General features: G+C 42.7%; 1 protein-coding gene and 1 long non-coding RNA gene across 4 annotated transcripts in view; one reads left to right on the top strand and one right to left on the bottom strand.

The window, feature by feature from the left end:
• The window catches only part of LOC127055578 (uncharacterized), a 433,156-nt gene that overhangs the window by 404,521 nt on the left and 10,929 nt on the right, over positions 1 to 17,706 (bottom strand). Inside the window, exon 2 of one of the 3 annotated variants that reach the window (XR_007775514.1) lies at positions 11,773 to 11,810. The exons of the other annotated variants lie outside the window; for them this stretch is intronic. The gene's annotated coding sequence lies outside the window, so the exon portion shown is untranslated. Of the gene's footprint in view, positions 1 to 11,772; positions 11,811 to 17,706 lie in introns of those variants that run through there. 3 annotated transcript variants of the gene reach the window in all.
• The window catches only part of LOC127055702 (uncharacterized), a 102,312-nt gene continuing 97,931 nt past the window's right edge, over positions 13,326 to 17,706 (top strand). Inside the window, exon 1 of the long non-coding RNA XR_007775576.1 lies at positions 13,326 to 13,389. This is a non-coding gene — a long non-coding RNA (uncharacterized LOC127055702). The remainder of the gene's footprint in view (positions 13,390 to 17,706) is intronic.

The raw sequence follows: 17,706 nt of genomic DNA, 5'->3' as shown, positions 1-17,706 counted from the left end.
AATCCCCCGTTTCCCCTCCCTCCTCCTCCTTCCTCCCCCTGTAGCAATTACGTAAGCGCAGGTGCATTAAGTAATCTTGGCCGCGGCAGCTCGTTAGTAAGTTTTCCTTCTGCAAGTTATCTTGTCCTTCTGCTAAAGGTGCACAGGCCTCATTATTTCTGCTTTAGACCAGTTAGAACTGTTGCAACTGATAACGGCTGTTACACCTGGCCTTTTCGGTCGATTAAAGTTCAAACATGGAGGGACTCTTGTCTGCTGAGGCCTAAAACCAGGAAGGCTCCATACTCTTGTGGCCTTCCACCCTCCTGAGTTACGTAGGGTTATGCTTAGTGACACCAACAATACTATTGTGATAATACTTTCTCTGATGGATTTAAGCTGCAGCTGGCCTTCAAACCATTCCTCTTGTATAAAATACACTCTTATTTTTTTGTCAAATGGCTTCTAGCTTTTAAAATAACCATGATGGTCAGATCCTCATCTGGTGTAAAATGGTGTGGCTCTGTTGCATCCAGTGGAGCTGTACTGATTGATAGAAGCTGAAATTCAGGCCCAGTGTTTGAAGTATATTTGGATATCATTCTTAACAGGTGCATATTGAGTGTGTAGCTTGGATAAATAATGACTAAGTAGGGAAAATAACCATCTACAAGCATGTGAAGGGTGTAAAACACCAAGGAAGGAGATGCACCAGGTCATGAATCTGACGAAGTGGGTATACACCCACGAAAGCTCATGCTCCAAAACGTCTGTTAGTCTATAAGGTGCCACAGGATTCTTTGCTGCTTTTACAGATCCAGACTAACACGGCTACCCCTCTGATACAAGGAAGGAGAGGAATTGGTAAAGGTGGTCCAAGGAGCTAAAAAGGAGTAATAGGTTGAAATTAAGGCAAGGAAACAGGTAGAATTATTGCATCCTTCTAAGGCAAATATACTGAGTACACACTGGTTTACTCTCTGGAGTTTCAGTGATTAGATCTTCACAATCAAACTATCTGAATAATAAAAATCCCATGACACTATTTTAAAAATTTTTATTTTTCCTGTTCAACATCCCCCCTCCCCATCCCTGTCTGTGGGATGGATTTTCCATGGTTTTATTGCAGGCCAGTAAAATAAAACTACAATAGCAGCAGAGGATCAGTGCTTCAGAATGTGATGAGTTGGTGAGATCCTAGTGTTCTAGAACATTGACTAGAGCTGCAGTCATTGGTTACTGAGTCCTAAACACAGATATAGCAGAACCTGGCTTAACCACACAGTGTATAATGTTTACCACTAAATTGTAGCATGTCTGCCCCTCACGTGTGCAAGGTTTTAATGGCATTGAGGGGGGGTCTCCTACTACTAAGACTTTGTTATTTCTTTGCGAAAACATACAGCAGTATATTTGCTAGTATATTAAGTGTTATCATAAATGATTGAGTCAACTGTAGCTGTCAAATTAAACAAAGTACATGCAGTGATGCATTGCTCTGTCTTTTTTTTAAATTGTGAATTTTTGCACGCAAGTGTATACTAATACACAATGGGTCTGTAAGTCATTAGTGCAAAGGAGAACATTTCAAGAGAAGTAAAGTGAACATCCATTTAACAGACTTTAGGATCTAGGCCCCTATGTTGCCTGGACTACTTTTGTATTTTCACAGCTGGTCTATCATAATAGTGGCTTGCACTTTGTGCAATCCTATTAAACGGAATAACTGTGCTCTGATCTACTATTCTAGTCATTTTTCAGCATGCAATCATTCATCATAAATGCACATAAAACTGAAATTCAATTAATCAACTCACACAATGAGGCCGTCGCTTGCTATTTTTTCCTAATACATTTTTTCTTTGAATAAAAATGTAATTGTCACTGGAAAATATCAAACCAGAGCCACATAACAAATAGCTCTGGATTTGTAATTAAACCTAATAAAACCTAAGATGAAGTTTAAAAGGCAGAGAGCTAAAATCCATTTAAAACTTATTATGAGAAATACAATGCCAGGTTTCTTTCGGACAGAGCACAACATACTCTGGTTAGTAACAAAACATTGTTATTGGTTTTGATAATGAAATCCAAAGTATGATTCAGTGGACATGGAGTAGATAGCTAATGGCAAGAAAAGACAGTGAAATATTAGCAAGGCCTGGAAGCAGACCCTTTATCTTCTATTATAATCAGCAGCCAGGTTAGTTTTTTTCCCCCTCTATATGTGATGCCACTTGGCTCTAAAGAAGCAACTTATTATTTCTTGTTACTGAGGGTGCCATGTGATATTACTTGCAATTTTTATTTTTAGGATAGGTGAAGGGTATTCAACACAAAAAAAAGCTTATACTGTTGGTGCAAGTTGGTAAGTATGATGAGTGAACAGATGCCCCAATAGCCCAGAGAAACAATGTATTTTAAAAAGGAGAGGGTTAGACTCAATGAGCCAGGTCTCCAGAAGATTGGGATTCCTCCTGCTATACTTTTTTCAGCTTTAAGAGTCAATCTTGTAAACATCCCTGGCTAATAATTCTTTTCATGAGCCCTAGTTCAGGTAGTAAGGGTGGGCTCCACTAAAGCATCTAAAGCCAGATTTAAGTGGGGGGGGGTCTCTTGAATAAAATCCAACTGTTTATTCAGTCATTTATTTTGTTAATACCTTTCAAAACTCTTTCTAATTTCATTTTGTCATATTAATCCATACAGTATTCTCATCAGTTCAGTCCCCGGCAGAACTGAGAACTAATGAATCTACCGCACAACAGGAGGTATAAAATTGACCTTAGGGTCAGCTAATGTGAGAGTGATGGAGATGCATCCTCCCACATTATACGGACTTGTTGATATCCTCCATTATGTGTCTGTAGGATCAATGCACTTTCATTCTAAAGCTGTGCACCTGGCAACATTTTGATGTGCTTGAGCCTCTGCTATTGACTCCCCTGGCTAACCTTTAAGAGAGTCAACCTTGGCAGGCATTCCAAAAGCTCAATATGGCTTACAGTTCAGCTCACAGAAATGGAGGAAATGGGATTTGAGCACAAGGGAAGAGGACTTGGCTGAAGGATGAAAGGGTTTGGGTGTATCATGTGGATAATAGAAAGCAATGGAGAATCCATTTGCCTTCAGTATAGACCTGGTGAAGAATCAGTCATTGAAACTATTCAGGGTGAGGAAGAATCTAGGTGATTAGCAGATCTTATGGGACTGGAGGAAGGGATCTCGAATGCCCGGTGATTTGACAGTCCAGCACTGAAGTGTAAGGTCCAGAGTAATGCTAAATTTGCAAGCTTAGCAAGACTCAGTGCAGAGGTAGCTGAGGAGCACTACATCAGATTGCAGAGGGGGTCAGATGGCTGAACCCAGGCTGAATTCGGGTGGACCAGTTTGCGAGATTGTGATAGGATGCCGGAATAGGGAACAGACTCGCAGATCACGGCCTGAATCTGAGACAGGACGCTGTAGTTGGGAGTAGCTTCAGTAATTACGATTTTCAAGCAGTTTCATTTGTGTTCTTCAGCTCATGTATTCAAATGTTGTGTGGTGACACGGAGCACTACTAAACAGCTGCTACGTGGCTGAATTTCAGTAAAAGTATTGCATTTGAACCACTCAGTATCTACTGTCACAGGCCCAAGGTCTCCCTCCTTCAGGGGGTCCCATAAAAAGGCAAATCAGCATTGTATATTGCTAAAAGTGTGAGTGTATGTGGAATGGAAGATTCCTTTGCAGGTCGCGAGAGGCCAAAGGGGGGAAAAGGAAGAGAGGAGAGAACAGGTTAACTCAACACTGTAGCTAGCTAGCTCAGTCCAATGATAAGATGCTACACTGGCCCCAGTCCAAGGTCACGGAAATCTGCAGCGGTGTTTATCTCTCACTCAGCCACAGACAGCCATGAGAAAAGAAAAAGTACAATGAACTAGTACTGCAGAGATGGAAAACACAGGCAAGAGGATGGGAGGGCGGGGAGGTGGGTTAACAGAGCTGTGTGTCCTTGGAGCTGGTGTCTTTTGGGGAAAGCTGAGAAGGCCACAGAAAACCAGTTTGGACTGGTACAAAAAGCACCAGAAACAAAACATCCCCAAAAGAACCCAGGACTTAAAAACCCTCCTGAGAGCCAAAGCAAGTTGGAGATGATAGCAGACCCCGGATGACCTGGGCCCAGGACAGAACTCCCATCCACTCTTCCCCCTCTTCTTCTTACATTACACCCAGGCTTGGCCAACCTTGAGTAAAGCATGTGTAAGTATGAAAGTGGGTTAGGGCTAGGGGCATTAACACCTCCTTCCTTCCTCTGAGTGACGTGGGGAGCAGCCATCACACTCCACATTTATTTTATTATTTTATTAATAAAGCTTTAAATTTTAGACCTTGGTGTGCTCCTCCATCTCCTCCCCGAAAGATCCTGTGGCCTCAGCCTGATCACCTGATGCCCCACGCAGATTGGTAACAGAAATCTGTCAGTTTTGGTGGAGAATCAAAGGAGAGGCACGGGGCCTGCGGAGTGCACCAACTGTTCTGCCCTTGGCATTTCATGTTTGCTCTGCCCGGCACTGTTGGTATTTCATGTTGAGGATTTTATAATTACAGGTGTGCCCCACCCTCAGTTGTAGCACAGCTGAGAACCAGAGGGAAGTTTAGCATTCCTCTCTCCACCTCGGTCGGCGGGGGAAGGTTGCAGGTGGGTCTACACCCAGTCATAGAAATGCCAGGTAATAGGAGGTGGGCTTAGAGACCCTCGCTCCACGGTATCCTCGGTGCATACACCCTCCACTATAGTGTGGCTGAGTAGAAGGGGAGAGCTTAGGGTTTCTCACTCAGCCCAGGGGGCATTAGATGTATGGGCCCTCGGTGGCAGAGAACCACGAGTAATACAGAGGGAGGCTTAGGGTCTCTCCCTCTGGCCAGTGAGGTAATATTGGAAGCTCCGGTGCCGGCATAAGTTACGTAAAATCTCAAGTAATTAAAAGGTCTTAAGAGGTGTTCTAAGGAATTGTAACAGCATGTTCAGGAAACAGAAGGGTACCGCTGCAGACGTGGGAGTCCTGCAGTTGTGGGTGATGGCATCAACGATGGGTTCAGGGCCAGACATATGGGCATTAAGGAGTGCAGACATGGTAGTCCGGTCAGCTGGCGTCACGGGAGGCAGGTGAACCTGATCCCCAAGCCACGGGAAAGGCAGCAAAGAGGGATGGGACCCTGCTGCCTCTTTCAAAGGGGGGTGAAGACCTCTCTCGGCTGGAGAGGGCTCTCACTGAAGTGGAATACAATCCCTGGGGTTCTGTGGCGGAGCTTCGAAAAAGAGTGCAGACTTGGCAGGATTTGTTAGACCTGTATGCCAAGTATAAAAAGCTGAAGGGTAAAAACTTTGGAGCAACTGTGGGATTAATTTGGGACTGCAGAAGCCATGTGGTATCAGATGTAGTCAGGACAGAAAGAGGAGTTGGGGAGAAGGGAGGAAGTGTGTACCCGACGGTGGAAATTAAGCAACCAAAAGTGCAGATTACTAACCAAGCCTATGCCCAGGACAAGTTGCAAGCCTTGAGACAGAACTTCCAGGCGGAAAAGGCGAGAAGCATCCGCCTGGAAGCACTGGCTAAGCAAGTACCGATCCTTGAGGGACTAGTCAAAGACTTGATTATCGTGCTTAGCATATGCCGCGACAGCAGTGTGCTCCCCATAAAAAGGAAATCTAACAGTTGAAATGTCAATTGGCCGTGCGTTCGGTTCAAGTGACGAGCCTCACTGGGGATGAATCAGGTGACCCTCATGAGGGCTTTGATCTCATCCTTTGTGAGATGACCCTTTGTGAGGATCCTCAGCTTTGGGTGGAACCCTATTGCAGCCCTGTAGTGGCTCTCATTAAGATCGAGGAGAGGTCCAGCGGGTGAAGGAGGACCAGATCGTATGTATGGCACCCCCAACTACAAAGAAAGCACCCTGTGGGGTAATTATGAAAAGGAAAGAACCAGGAAGGGTGAGAGCTGGTTAAGGAGCCCACACTCCATGCTAAATTGGTAGTGGAACAAAGCTTGTGCCCATGAAAAAGGACGATTCAACAAAAAAACAGAATCAGACGCAGCCAAGCAAACAGGCAGCAAACAAAAAAAATTAAAAATGGGTTAAAAGTCCTACGGGCATAGTGGCCAAAGTTTAAAAAAAAAAAGAAAAAAACCGCAAACATAAAAAAATTCAATCCCTAAAACAGTACTTAAAATGGTAACATCTAAGTTAATTAAAGTGTCATTTTAAAAAATAAGCAAATAATTAAAACAGTCAAAGTTTACTCTGCAAAGGCTGGAGGGAATTAAGCAATTAAACATTATAAAATATTTTTAAAAAAATTCTTGGTTTCTTTGCAGCTATTCTGAAGGAAAATGGGCCCTTTTCCAAAAAAGTCTGTAAATAATTCAGGCAAAAAAGCCTATTAAAAATCATTTAACCATAAACAATTCTGATGCAAGTTGGAACTATGCAAGGATGGTGCCACAACTAAAATCCCCAAAGGTCGTTGTACTCTTTGCTTGTCAGCCCCCTTCCCTATGAAAGGAAGGACATAATATCCTTTGCAGTAGACCAGTGTTTCTCAAACTGAGGTCTCTGCTTGTGTAGGGAAAGCCCCTGGCGGGCCGGGCTGGTTTGTTTACTTGCCCCATCTGCAGGTCTGGCCGATCGCAGCTCCCACTGGGCGCGGTTCACCGCTGCAGGCCAATTGAGGCCTTTGGAAGCGACGGCCAGTAAGTTCCTCGGCCCTCGCCGCTTCCAGCAGCTCCCATTGGCCTGGAGCAGTGAACTGCGGCCAGTGGGAGCTGCGATTGGCCAGACCTGCGGATGGGGCAGGTAAACAAACCAGCCCGGCCCTCCACGGGCTTTCCCTACACAAGCAGCCATCCCAGTTTGAGAAACACTGCAGTAGAATGTGCATTTTCTCCTATAGAGCTTTAGAAACAGGAATGACTTAATCTCCCTATCCATCTTGGAAGTTCAGGCACATGACACTTTGGTAGTACACATTTGACCCTATATAACATACAGGAGCTTATACACTTCAAACTGATGCTGGAATTTAGGTGAAAAATAAATACCAAAAGTTGAATTGGGCCAGGATATTGGGGTGCACTCTCCAAGGGTCTGATTCAGAGCACCCTGAAGTCAGAGAAAAATTTCCTTCAATTTCAATTGGGTTTGCATCAGGCCCCAGCTCCTGTGAAAAGTTCCATAGGAGCTTTAATGACACGCGGTGGGATGGGCCCTTGATTTTATATTTGATTCAGAAGTTTACTCTATTAAACATTGAGTGCTACTTTGAATTACTATCATAATTTCCTGCAGTAGGCTGGATTTTCCTTAGATGTCTCCCATCCTAAGTGCTGACTTCACCTGATTCCGATTCCAGCCCAAGGTAATGATACCACAGGATTTTCCTGAGCAATGAGATGAGGCAGCTTGTGATTTGTACATTACATGTTACTTGACTTGATAAATCTCTAGAAATGTAATGCTTAATTTCCAGTCTGTCACAGAGGAAGCTATTTCATCAAGAAAACCAACACTTCCTGTGGCTGATTACCTTTCAAGCTCCTTTGCAGGCTCTTAAGTCTGGCATCTTCCACCTCATCTTCTATGCAAGGAAGATCTGTGACAGGTTGGATCGCAGAAACCCCCGTGGGGCTGCCAATTGATGTGCCAAGACTACTTGTGCCCCTGCTTTCCCTGCCAGCTCGGGACCCCAGCACCCTGTCTTGCTGAGCCAGATATACCCATCTGCTCCAACAAAGACCCAGGGTCTGAATTACTTGCCCCAAAGCTGCAGGTTTACCTGAAAGCAGCCAACAGATGTGTTCCTATCTTTAACACTTAGATGTCCAGCCCCTAATGTCCAGCTGTTCTCCCCCCACCCCCACCGCAGGTATTAATACATACTCTGGGTTAATTAATATGTTAAAAAGTGATTTTATTAAATACAGAAAGTAGGATTTAAATGGTTCTAAGTAGTAACAGACAGAACAAAGTGAATTACCAAGCAAAATAAAACAAAACATGTAAATCTAAGCCTAATACAACGGAGTACAGATAAAGTCTCACCCTGAAAGATGTTTCAATAAGTCTCTTTCACAGACTGGATGCCTTTCTTGTCTGGGCACAATCCTTTCCTCTGATACAGCCCTTGTTCCAGTTCAGGTGGTAGCTAGGAGATTCCTCATGATGGCTCTCACTTTTTTCTGTTCCACTCATATATATATATATATATATATATATATATATCTTTTGCATAAGGCAAGAATCCTTTGTCCCTCTCTGGGTTCCCACCATCTTCCTTCTCAATAGAAAAGCACCAGGGTAAGGATGGATTCCAGTTCAGGTGACATGATCACATGTCACTGTAAGACTTCATTACCCACTTACCAGCACACACCTATATAGGAAGACTTACAGGTAAAACAGAGCCATCTGCAGTCAATTGTCCTGGTTGATGGGAGCCATCAAGATTCCGAACACCATTAATGACCTGCACTTTGCATAATTACAGTAGGTCCTCAGAGTTATATTTCATATTTCTAGTTTCAGATACAATATTGACACATTTATACAAATAGGATGAACACACTCAGTAGATTATAAGCTTTGCAATGATACCTTACAAGAGACCTTTTGCATGAAGTATATTACATTAAATTCAAACTCATTAGCATATTTTCATAAAATCATATAAATGCAACATCACAAGATCATTCTTTTGTTTGCCTCAATCTCTCTCTCCCGCTCCTTCAGAAAATGCCACTTAGTCTGAAATATAGTCAAGATCCAATTGCTACATCACCCTGTGTGTGTTTGTGAATGAGTGTGTTCAAGGGCTAGGTGTGGCACAAGAAACTATTTGCACAGGGGCTAGTTATAATCTCAAATTTTGTGGTCAAGGAGTGCCAGGATGGTGCGAGGTGTGACCTTGCCAGGGGGAATGGAGCCCGACGGAGCTCTTCACTTGACTGCAGTACAGGGGAAAATTCATGCTGATCCCCTTTCAAAGATTATGGCAGGAGCCAGGATCATTCATATTCTACCACCCATATGTGGTGGCGGTGTGGGCAGTGTGCCTGATTTACACAGTGCTTCGACAAGCCCCTCTATCCACCGCCCCCACCCCAATCCAAGGCTGAAGAGTTACAACTGAACCCTATGTTTATCATGTCTTGTCTTTTGTGCCCTGTGACTGTGGGCAGGTCTATACTAGCGGGTTAAGTCTACCTAAGTTATGCAACTCCACCTATGTTATTCACATAGGTGGAGTCAATGTATCTTAGGTTGACATATTGCAGTGTCTACACTGCGCTGGGTCAACGGGAGAAACTCTCCCATCAATTTACGTTATGCTTCTCGTTCCAGTGTAGTACCGGAGTTGACGGGAGAGCAATCTGCAGTTGATTTAGTAAGTGTAGCCATACCCTCTGATTATGCCTTAAACCCTTCGGGGTACTAGCCTTCTACTATACAGCAGCAAGTATATTCATGTCACTATATTAACTATACATAAAACTACAGTAAGAGAACCTCAAGGGTTCAAAATCAAGTGCTCAAAATTTAGGAAATGGCAGAATTAAGGGTACCCCTGTAACATTAATTTGGCTCCTTTGTGCATCTGAATTATGATAGTCACTTACTTAATCATTTTTTCTGACAGAACCCCTGCCTCATTTGGGGCACAGAATGGATGCGACTTGCTTAATGAGCAAGCTATCCAATTTTTGTTTTCTCTTCATTAAGTGAGTGGTCCCAAGCCTGATTTCCTGTGCGCTGTTCAAGCCCTGCTCAAACCTAGCTTTTCTGTGGTGCTCATCACTGTGGTATCTGAGTGCTTCCTAAACATAAATTCATTTATTTTCACAACACCCCTGTAAGGTGAGGGGGCAATATCCCCATTTTACAGAAGGGAAACTGAGACACAAAGATTAAGGTCAAAAGTCTCCACCTCCACTAATTTTGGGTGTCCAATTTGAGACACCTAGGACCAGATATTTTGGAGCACATCGCATTAATATGTTCAAAGTACAGCTCTCATTGACTTCAGTGGCAGCTGTGAGTGCTCAGCACTTCTTCTGCAAATCAGATTTCCAGAGCTGCAGATTAGACACTCAGGAAAAAAAGTCCAGCCCTTGTCCCTGCTGGATGTGAATTGGACAGCTCCCTTGTCCACATTGCCTGGGTCCAGCTGGGGGGTCATTGAGAACACAAGAGAGAGGGAGTCTCCCTGCTCTCAATTCAGATGCCTGGACCTAGACTTGGCATGGCCTGCAGCTGCCCAGAGCTGCAACTGCAGGGGAAGTCTTGCTCAGCTCTGTCTGGAGCATGCCCAATGTGGATGGAATCTTCAGTGAATCTAAAAATCTAAGAAGTCTCTTCTGAGCATGTGAAAACTGCAATTTTTCAGCTTCTCATAACTTGAACAAGTATGGGCAGACTTTTATGGGGTTGGAAAAAGGCACTTCCCTGACCCATAGGCTACATCCTTCCAAATTTTATGTCCTTGCTGCAGAGCTTGGCAGCACTAGAGCCTATGAAAAAGTCACCAGAATTTTTAAAATGGGCACAACAATGCATTTACCCCCCAGCCCCATTCTCAAATGGCTGAATAATTCTGGATGAAATGTTCCCAAAGAATCCAGCTTGGCATGGAAAATTTCAGCCCAGTTACAGTTTGGCAAAGTTATAAGCAACTGAAAACAGGTCTTATTTGAGATGAGTATGGCAGCCTTATCAGTAGATGGTGCTACCAGCCCTGCCTATAATAACAGGTTTGGAAGAAAAACTCATCTCTTGATGTATTCTCTCATTCTCAGCCTAGAGATCTGGCTGGAAAAAAGGGGACCATGGGAATCACAAAACTTGTTACCATAGTTTGTTTAAAAATTGTTGCAGTCACAATTTTCTGGCTATCTGACCCTTACTATTACTAAACAGAGAGCACAGAGTGTGCTACCGGAGTAGCAGGGTTGCACATTTTAAACAAAGATGTAGATCATGATCTGGGTTTGAACATGCTGTATCTCAGTATTTTTTACTTTGTATCCAAACATGACACAATGCTACTCTTCATTTCCCTATCTTCATTCTAGGCGTTTTGGATAACTGACATTGCTTAGACCTGACCACTCCTGTAGTATTCAGACTTCAAATCTCTGAGATGTAAGTGCTCCATCGCTTTGTGCACATTCAGCAAAGATAGGAATCTGGGTTTGTCCGGAGATTTTTCATCTTTTCTTTGCTACCATTCTCTTGCTTAAAGGGATGGGATTCTGTGGTTCACATTTTCAAGTCCTCAGCACGCACAGTTTGGAGAATACTTTCAGAAGAACTCTGCTCTCATTGCATTGCAAAGAAGGCCAAATTCTCAAAAGTCCTCAGCACCCATTGTGCTGAACTCAACTTTGAAAAATGCCACCTTAAAATAAGTGGCCAGATTTTCAGGAGACTAAAAGAATAACTAACTCTCTAATGTTTCTTAAAAAACCCTAACTTGGATGCCTTGAAAGGAGCTATGCTTTCTTGAAAATCTGGTCACAGTTGTGGGTGCTGAATTCTGCTGAAAATCTGGTCCTAAATTCACAATATGTCCTGTATCCTCTGTGTGTTACACATCCGTAGTTAGCAATAGCCTCCCTAGTGCTGCAATGGTAAAATAACCTCATTAGTCTTAACAAGCCAGAGAGTGAAGAGGATGAGAAATGAGAAAGATAGGAGCTAAGTGAGAAAGGACATATTAGTTTACTTAGTATCAGAGGGGTAGGCATGTTAGTCTGGATCTGTAAAAGCAGCAAAGAATCCTGTGGCACCTTATAGACTAACAGACGTTTCGGAGCATGAGCTTTTGTGGGTGAATACCCACTTCGTCGGATGCATGTAGTGGAAATTTCCAGGGGCAGGTGTTTATATGCAAGCAAGCTAGAGATAACGAGGTTAGTTCAATCAGGGAGGATGAGGCCTCGATGCCAACTCTGCCCACATATCTACACCAGCAACACCATCACAGGACCTAACCAGATCAGCCACACCATCACCGGTTCATTCACCTGCACGTCCACCAATGTAATATACGTCATCATATGCCAGCAATGCCCCTCTGCTATGTACAGCGGCCAAACTGGACAGTCTCTACGGAAAAGGATAAATGGACACAAATCAGATATTAGGAATGGCAATATACAAAAACCTGTAGGAGAAAACTTCAACCTCCCTGGCCACACTATAGCAGATCTTAAGGTGGCCATCCTGCAGCAAAAAAACTTCAGGACCTGACTTCGAAGAGAAACTGCTGAGCTTCAGTTCATCTGCAAATTTGACACCATCAGCTCAGGATTAAAAAAAGACTGTGAATGGCTTGCCAACTACAAAACCAGTTTCTCCTTCCTTGGTTTTCAAACCTCAACTGCTAGAACAGGGCCTCATCCTCCCTGATTGAACTAACCTCGTTATCTCTAGCTTGCTTGCATATATATACCTGCCCCTGGAAATTTCCACTACATGCATCTGACGAAGTGAGTATTCACCCACGAAAGCTCATGCTCCAAAACATCTGTTAGTCTATAAGGTGCCGCAAGATTCTTTGCTGCTTTTAGCTTACTTAGCTGGAAGAGCATGAACAGAACTTATTTGAATAATTTTATACTTGCTGCATAGTAATATTGTAGTTAGCACACAGCTAGTCTGGTGACTGGCACTGTGTAAGTAATTAACATAAACAGTAAATAAGTATTAAACTTTTCAGTTTGTAGCACAGACTGCTGCACAGATCAGCAAAAGTTCATCATGCTTATATTTACAGAGCTGAATAACTTGTATTGTGATGCATTCATATTACCTCCCCATTAACCTGTTGTGTTCCATATATAACTTAATATTTCTTATTTATTGTTTGTTGTTTCACTTACTACTTAACTGGCACCACAGGCAACTGAACTTCTTTGGTAGCTGGGTGTTGCCTGGATAAGTAGTAACACTCCTGCATACGTACTTACCATCTGTGTTCCATCAACTCTCCACAGATTCTTTAACTATTAAATTAGTCCTCATCATTATCATGCCATATTCTCATCATTAGAATGGTACACCAAGGGGCAGCAATTGAGAACATTTGCTCCCAAACTGCTCTTCTGCTTTTCTAAGCTTGTGAAGGAGCCATCCTCAACCCCTCTGTTCCTACTTTCTAGTACCCAGAGGAGCCAAAAATAGGGCCCTCACCTCTGAGCTGTCAGTGCTTCCGTTCCCAACCACCATACCATCATGGAACCCATGAAAGTTACAACATGTGTCACAGTTCAGCCTCTGCATATTTTGTTTCCTCTCAGAATTAGCAAAATATGCTTGCCCTGAGGTATTGGAAATGCTCGTGGGAAACTCTGCTATTCTGGTCAGGTAAGAAATACTGTGAGACTTGTAGCTTCTCTTGCAAGGCAAATCTGAACAAACTTGGCCAGTGATCTTCCCACTGCCAAACTTTCTCCTACCGCCCTGCAATGCAGGCTGGGTCATTCGTCTGACTGAGTGGCTGGCACAAAGAATGTGCCAAGAACTGCCCTGTGCAATGTGGTGGTGGGAATTAGGGGAGGGGAAGAGATGGGCACTCGTGCATAGGGGTTTCCTATTAAACTAGGAGTTAGTGGAACCTACAAGATGACTTATCCGGGGTCTAGATGAGGGGCCTCAACTGTCCTTTCACTATTTGTTGTGCCTTAAGAGTTTTCTTTTCAATATATATGGGACGTGAAAGTGTCTTACACAGCTATAAACCTGCTCCCCCTAACATGCAAGTTGTCTGGTGATTTTGGAAAGAGGACTTTTCCTCTCAGAAACTGAAGTGGCAGCTCCGTGAGTAGCTGAATGTTAATTTAAGGCTACTGGAATCAAAACTAATGGGTAGATCATATTTTATTTCTCTGATACTTCCTACAAAGCTATTGATAGCAGTGACCGCATTCCACAGAGGCTTATTGGCCAGCCATATGTTACTTGATAACAATGGTGCTTTCCCTGGGCTTTAGAATTTCCAGCTGTTGAGGGGCTGCCTTCTTAACAAACAGCAGGATATAGGAGCTTTGACAGACTGAACGTCAGTGCAGGGGATCCTATTAATTCCTAACGACTTTAACTAAATTGATATTAGGATCTTTTTTTTTTTAAAGCCCTCTGTTGAAGTAAGCTATAATCACTGTTTCTTGCTGCACAGTAAAATCAGCAATATCTGCTAATAACTGAACTTGGGATGACCCTGTTGAATTGGCAATGTAATACTCCAGGCTTACATAAAAGAAGGTGGGATTTAAGGTTTTACTTCTGCAGACTCTGACATTTTAAATTGTGAGCACTGGGATTGGGAAGTTATTTTTGACCCCCAGATCTATAATAAAGGCTTGCGTTGCTCCCTCTTGTCATGCCCACGCTGCTGTAACTGCTGAAGAAGAAGCCCTAGGAGTTAAATAATCTGAAGAGGAAGATTTCCAGCCTGGTTTTAGAAGGGATTGGATCTCATTGGTGACTTTTGTAATCATTGATTTCATTTGCCCTCGTATGAAATGTAGAGCTTGATTCTGATAAGACTTCACTGGAGTAACTCCGTTGATCTCAGAAGGTTTACCCCAATGCAAATGAGATCAGAAGTGTCCTAATATTTAGTTTTATGGTCCCTGTAAATTAGTAAACGTCATGGAGTTTTAATGAAAGATTATTGCTGATTATAGGCTTAACCACTTGATTGCCTCTTCATATTCCATCCAAATATTATCCATCTGACAGTGCAAAGGGCATAATGCATATCTGCAGGTTCAAATGTTGAGTATAGAACTGGTTTAAAATATAGTGTTAACTGTAAGAGTACAGAACAACCTTCATCAGCACTCCCTCACTTTCCCATGCTCCCATTACCTGTAGGAAAGTTTACGAAGCCATAGAAACCGAAGAAGAGCCAAATCTTGATACTGTTGAAGTCACTGGGAATTTGAACTTCAGCAGTGTAAGGTTTTAGCCCTAACTATGTAGGAAGCTTAGTTATAACTTATAGCTAATTTCCATTTAATGCACTGTAACAGAAACATCCATCTTTTTAAAAGGGGTCATCATGTTAAAAAAAAATCATTAGTGCCACCAAAGTGACATCACAACTTTTGTTTGAGTGAATCTTCACAGATACTTATTTTGCAGCATTAGCAAAGCTGTAGTAATGGAAATGTAACCTCTAGGTCACTGGCTTAAATTCAGCTAGCTAGAATGATAGCAGCTGAAAGCTGGCTGGGGGCAAATGTGAAATGAAAGAGTGGTCTCAAGTCACTGTCTAGTAAACAGCTGTGAAAGTTGCTGTTGCAATTACCTGAAAGTGACAGTCTCAGTGGACAGGGGGATTGAATAGGCATGGAGGCCTGACCACACACCGAACTTCTACAGGTGGCAACTTCAAACTGGGTTTTGGTCTGGGTTTAGTAAGTCCTTGTAGCAATACAAGCTTCCTCGCTTGCATTGCCCATGCCTGTACCTGTTGATAAACAGAGGACTCTAGGTTTCAGTGCCATAACACCAAAACCTTTCCTTTACACTGAGTTCATTTGTACAAAAGTGAATTCAAAAGGGGATGCAAGATGACGCCATTATGCTAGGCTTAGTAATTTATTATGGCTCTGAACCTGACAAGATTTATGTATGTACTTAACTGCATATACTGTGAATAGTTCCATTGACCTCACTGGAACCTCTCACAGTGTGTGACATTAGTGGGATTAGGGACCAAGAGACCATTTTGTATGAAAGGCTGTATTTCATTCACAAAATCACTTTTCCACATTTAAAAAAAATTAAAAATCGTTCCTGGTTGCTTTAAAATAAAGTGGCGTAGCATTTACACTCACTTTTAAAAAACATATTAAATATCTGTATCAGGACTTGAAATGTTTAGGATTTTAATAACGAACCTTACATGAACTATTGTCTGTTCTGAGTGTCCTGAGATTATTGTAAAGGTGCCATCAAGATATGAAATCTCAAGTTTGCTACCCAATAAATCACGTCCATTTGGAAATGCAGCATCAGTTTCTCATGATTTTTAGACTATTTTAAACTCTTTCATTATTCTTTATAGATTCATAGATTCATAGATTCTAGGGTCAGAAGGGACCAATGTGATCATCTAGTCCGACCCCCTGCACAAAGCAGGCCACAGAACCCTACCCATCCAGTTCTGTAACAAACCCCTAACCTATATGCCTGAGTTATTGAAGTCTTCAAATTGTGGTCTGAAGACCTCAAGCTGCAGAGAATCCACCAGCAAGTGACCCATGCCCCACGCTGCAGGGGAAGGCGAAAAACCTCCAGGGCCTCTGCCAATCTGCCCTGGAGGAAAATTCCTTCCCGACCCCAAATATGGCGATCAGTTAAACCCTGAGCATGTGGGCAAGACTCACCAGCCAACACTCAGAAAAGAATTCTCTGCAGTAACTTAGATCCCATCCCATCCAACATCACATTGTGCCTGAGTACATTTGGTGGGTTTGACATGGTGATAAAGTCAGCACCTAGCTCATTTAGTCTGTCTTAGATGATGGCATAGAGGCTAATCTACCATTAATCACTCCAGCAACATCCCCCGTTTCCCCAATTACTCAAGTGAGCAGCCAAGCCGAGAAGCTCAAACCCCCAGATACCTCCTTTGCTGCTTTTACAATATGGTGGGCAAGACCAGGTATTCAGGAAGAAATTCAGCTGACTCCATCGCTCGTTCTTTAGGAGGATGGAGAAGCAGTGTCTTCCCAAAACTTTTCTATTTCTAAACTTTTCTTTTTTCTATTCTATTCTATGTGAGGAATAGAAAAAGTTTTTATTTAAAATGTATGTCTTGACATAGAAAGTGCTGTTCATATAGCTGTAGAGTTAGGGGATTGGTGGATTCATTTGTCTGCTGGCTAGAGATCAATAAAGTGTATGGCAGGGAAGAGAGGGCTCCTAATACTGAGGACTCCAGAACAGAAAGCATGAATCTTCCCTACTTGAGCTAAAGAGGCAGGCTTTCTAGCTGGGGACCACAATAGACTCGCATCCTCTTTGGATCGAACGCAGATGGGGACCTGTAATACACACTCACCAGCAGGTTACATATATATCATCTTTTGTAAAACTGATCAAATTATCTATTGTTCCTTCTCAAAGGACCACATCCTCTCAATAGCTCAGTAAAGCTCTGTGAATGAGTGGTATCTTCCCTATTTTTTAGTTTCCCAAGTCATAGGAAAGATGAGGATATCAAAGTCTCTGTACAGAGCTTAATGAGAAGTCCCCATTGAGCTGTGCATCATGGCAGCAAGGGATACATGGCTTCTGACCTTCTGTCCCATCATGGAATGATGATGATCCGCTGAGCCAGGGTGCAGTGCACCCATAAAGAAAGGAGACAATTTGATCCTACACTGAATAGAACCTGATTATTGGTCAAGTCATAAAGCCAAGTAAGTAGCCCCATGTAAATGCTGCAAGAATAATAAACAACAATACCACACTGGCTTGCTAGTGTGGAATTATCCATGCAAGTTGATTTCCAAAATTAGTTGCACATGTTACATTAACATGCAAATAAACTGACTTCACATAATACAAAAAATATGAAAATGTCTCTTCATTAAGTTAAGTTTTATGGTTTAATTGATTTGGGAGTGTATATAACTGGTGCCCATTCTGATTATTTTCCTGACAATG

Source organism: Gopherus flavomarginatus, chromosome 7 (assembly GCF_025201925.1).
Source record: "Gopherus flavomarginatus isolate rGopFla2 chromosome 7, rGopFla2.mat.asm, whole genome shotgun sequence".
Taxonomy (NCBI): Eukaryota; Metazoa; Chordata; order Testudines; family Testudinidae; genus Gopherus; species Gopherus flavomarginatus.
Note: the sequence above shows the minus strand (reverse complement) of the source record. Positions and strands in the feature narration are given on the sequence as shown.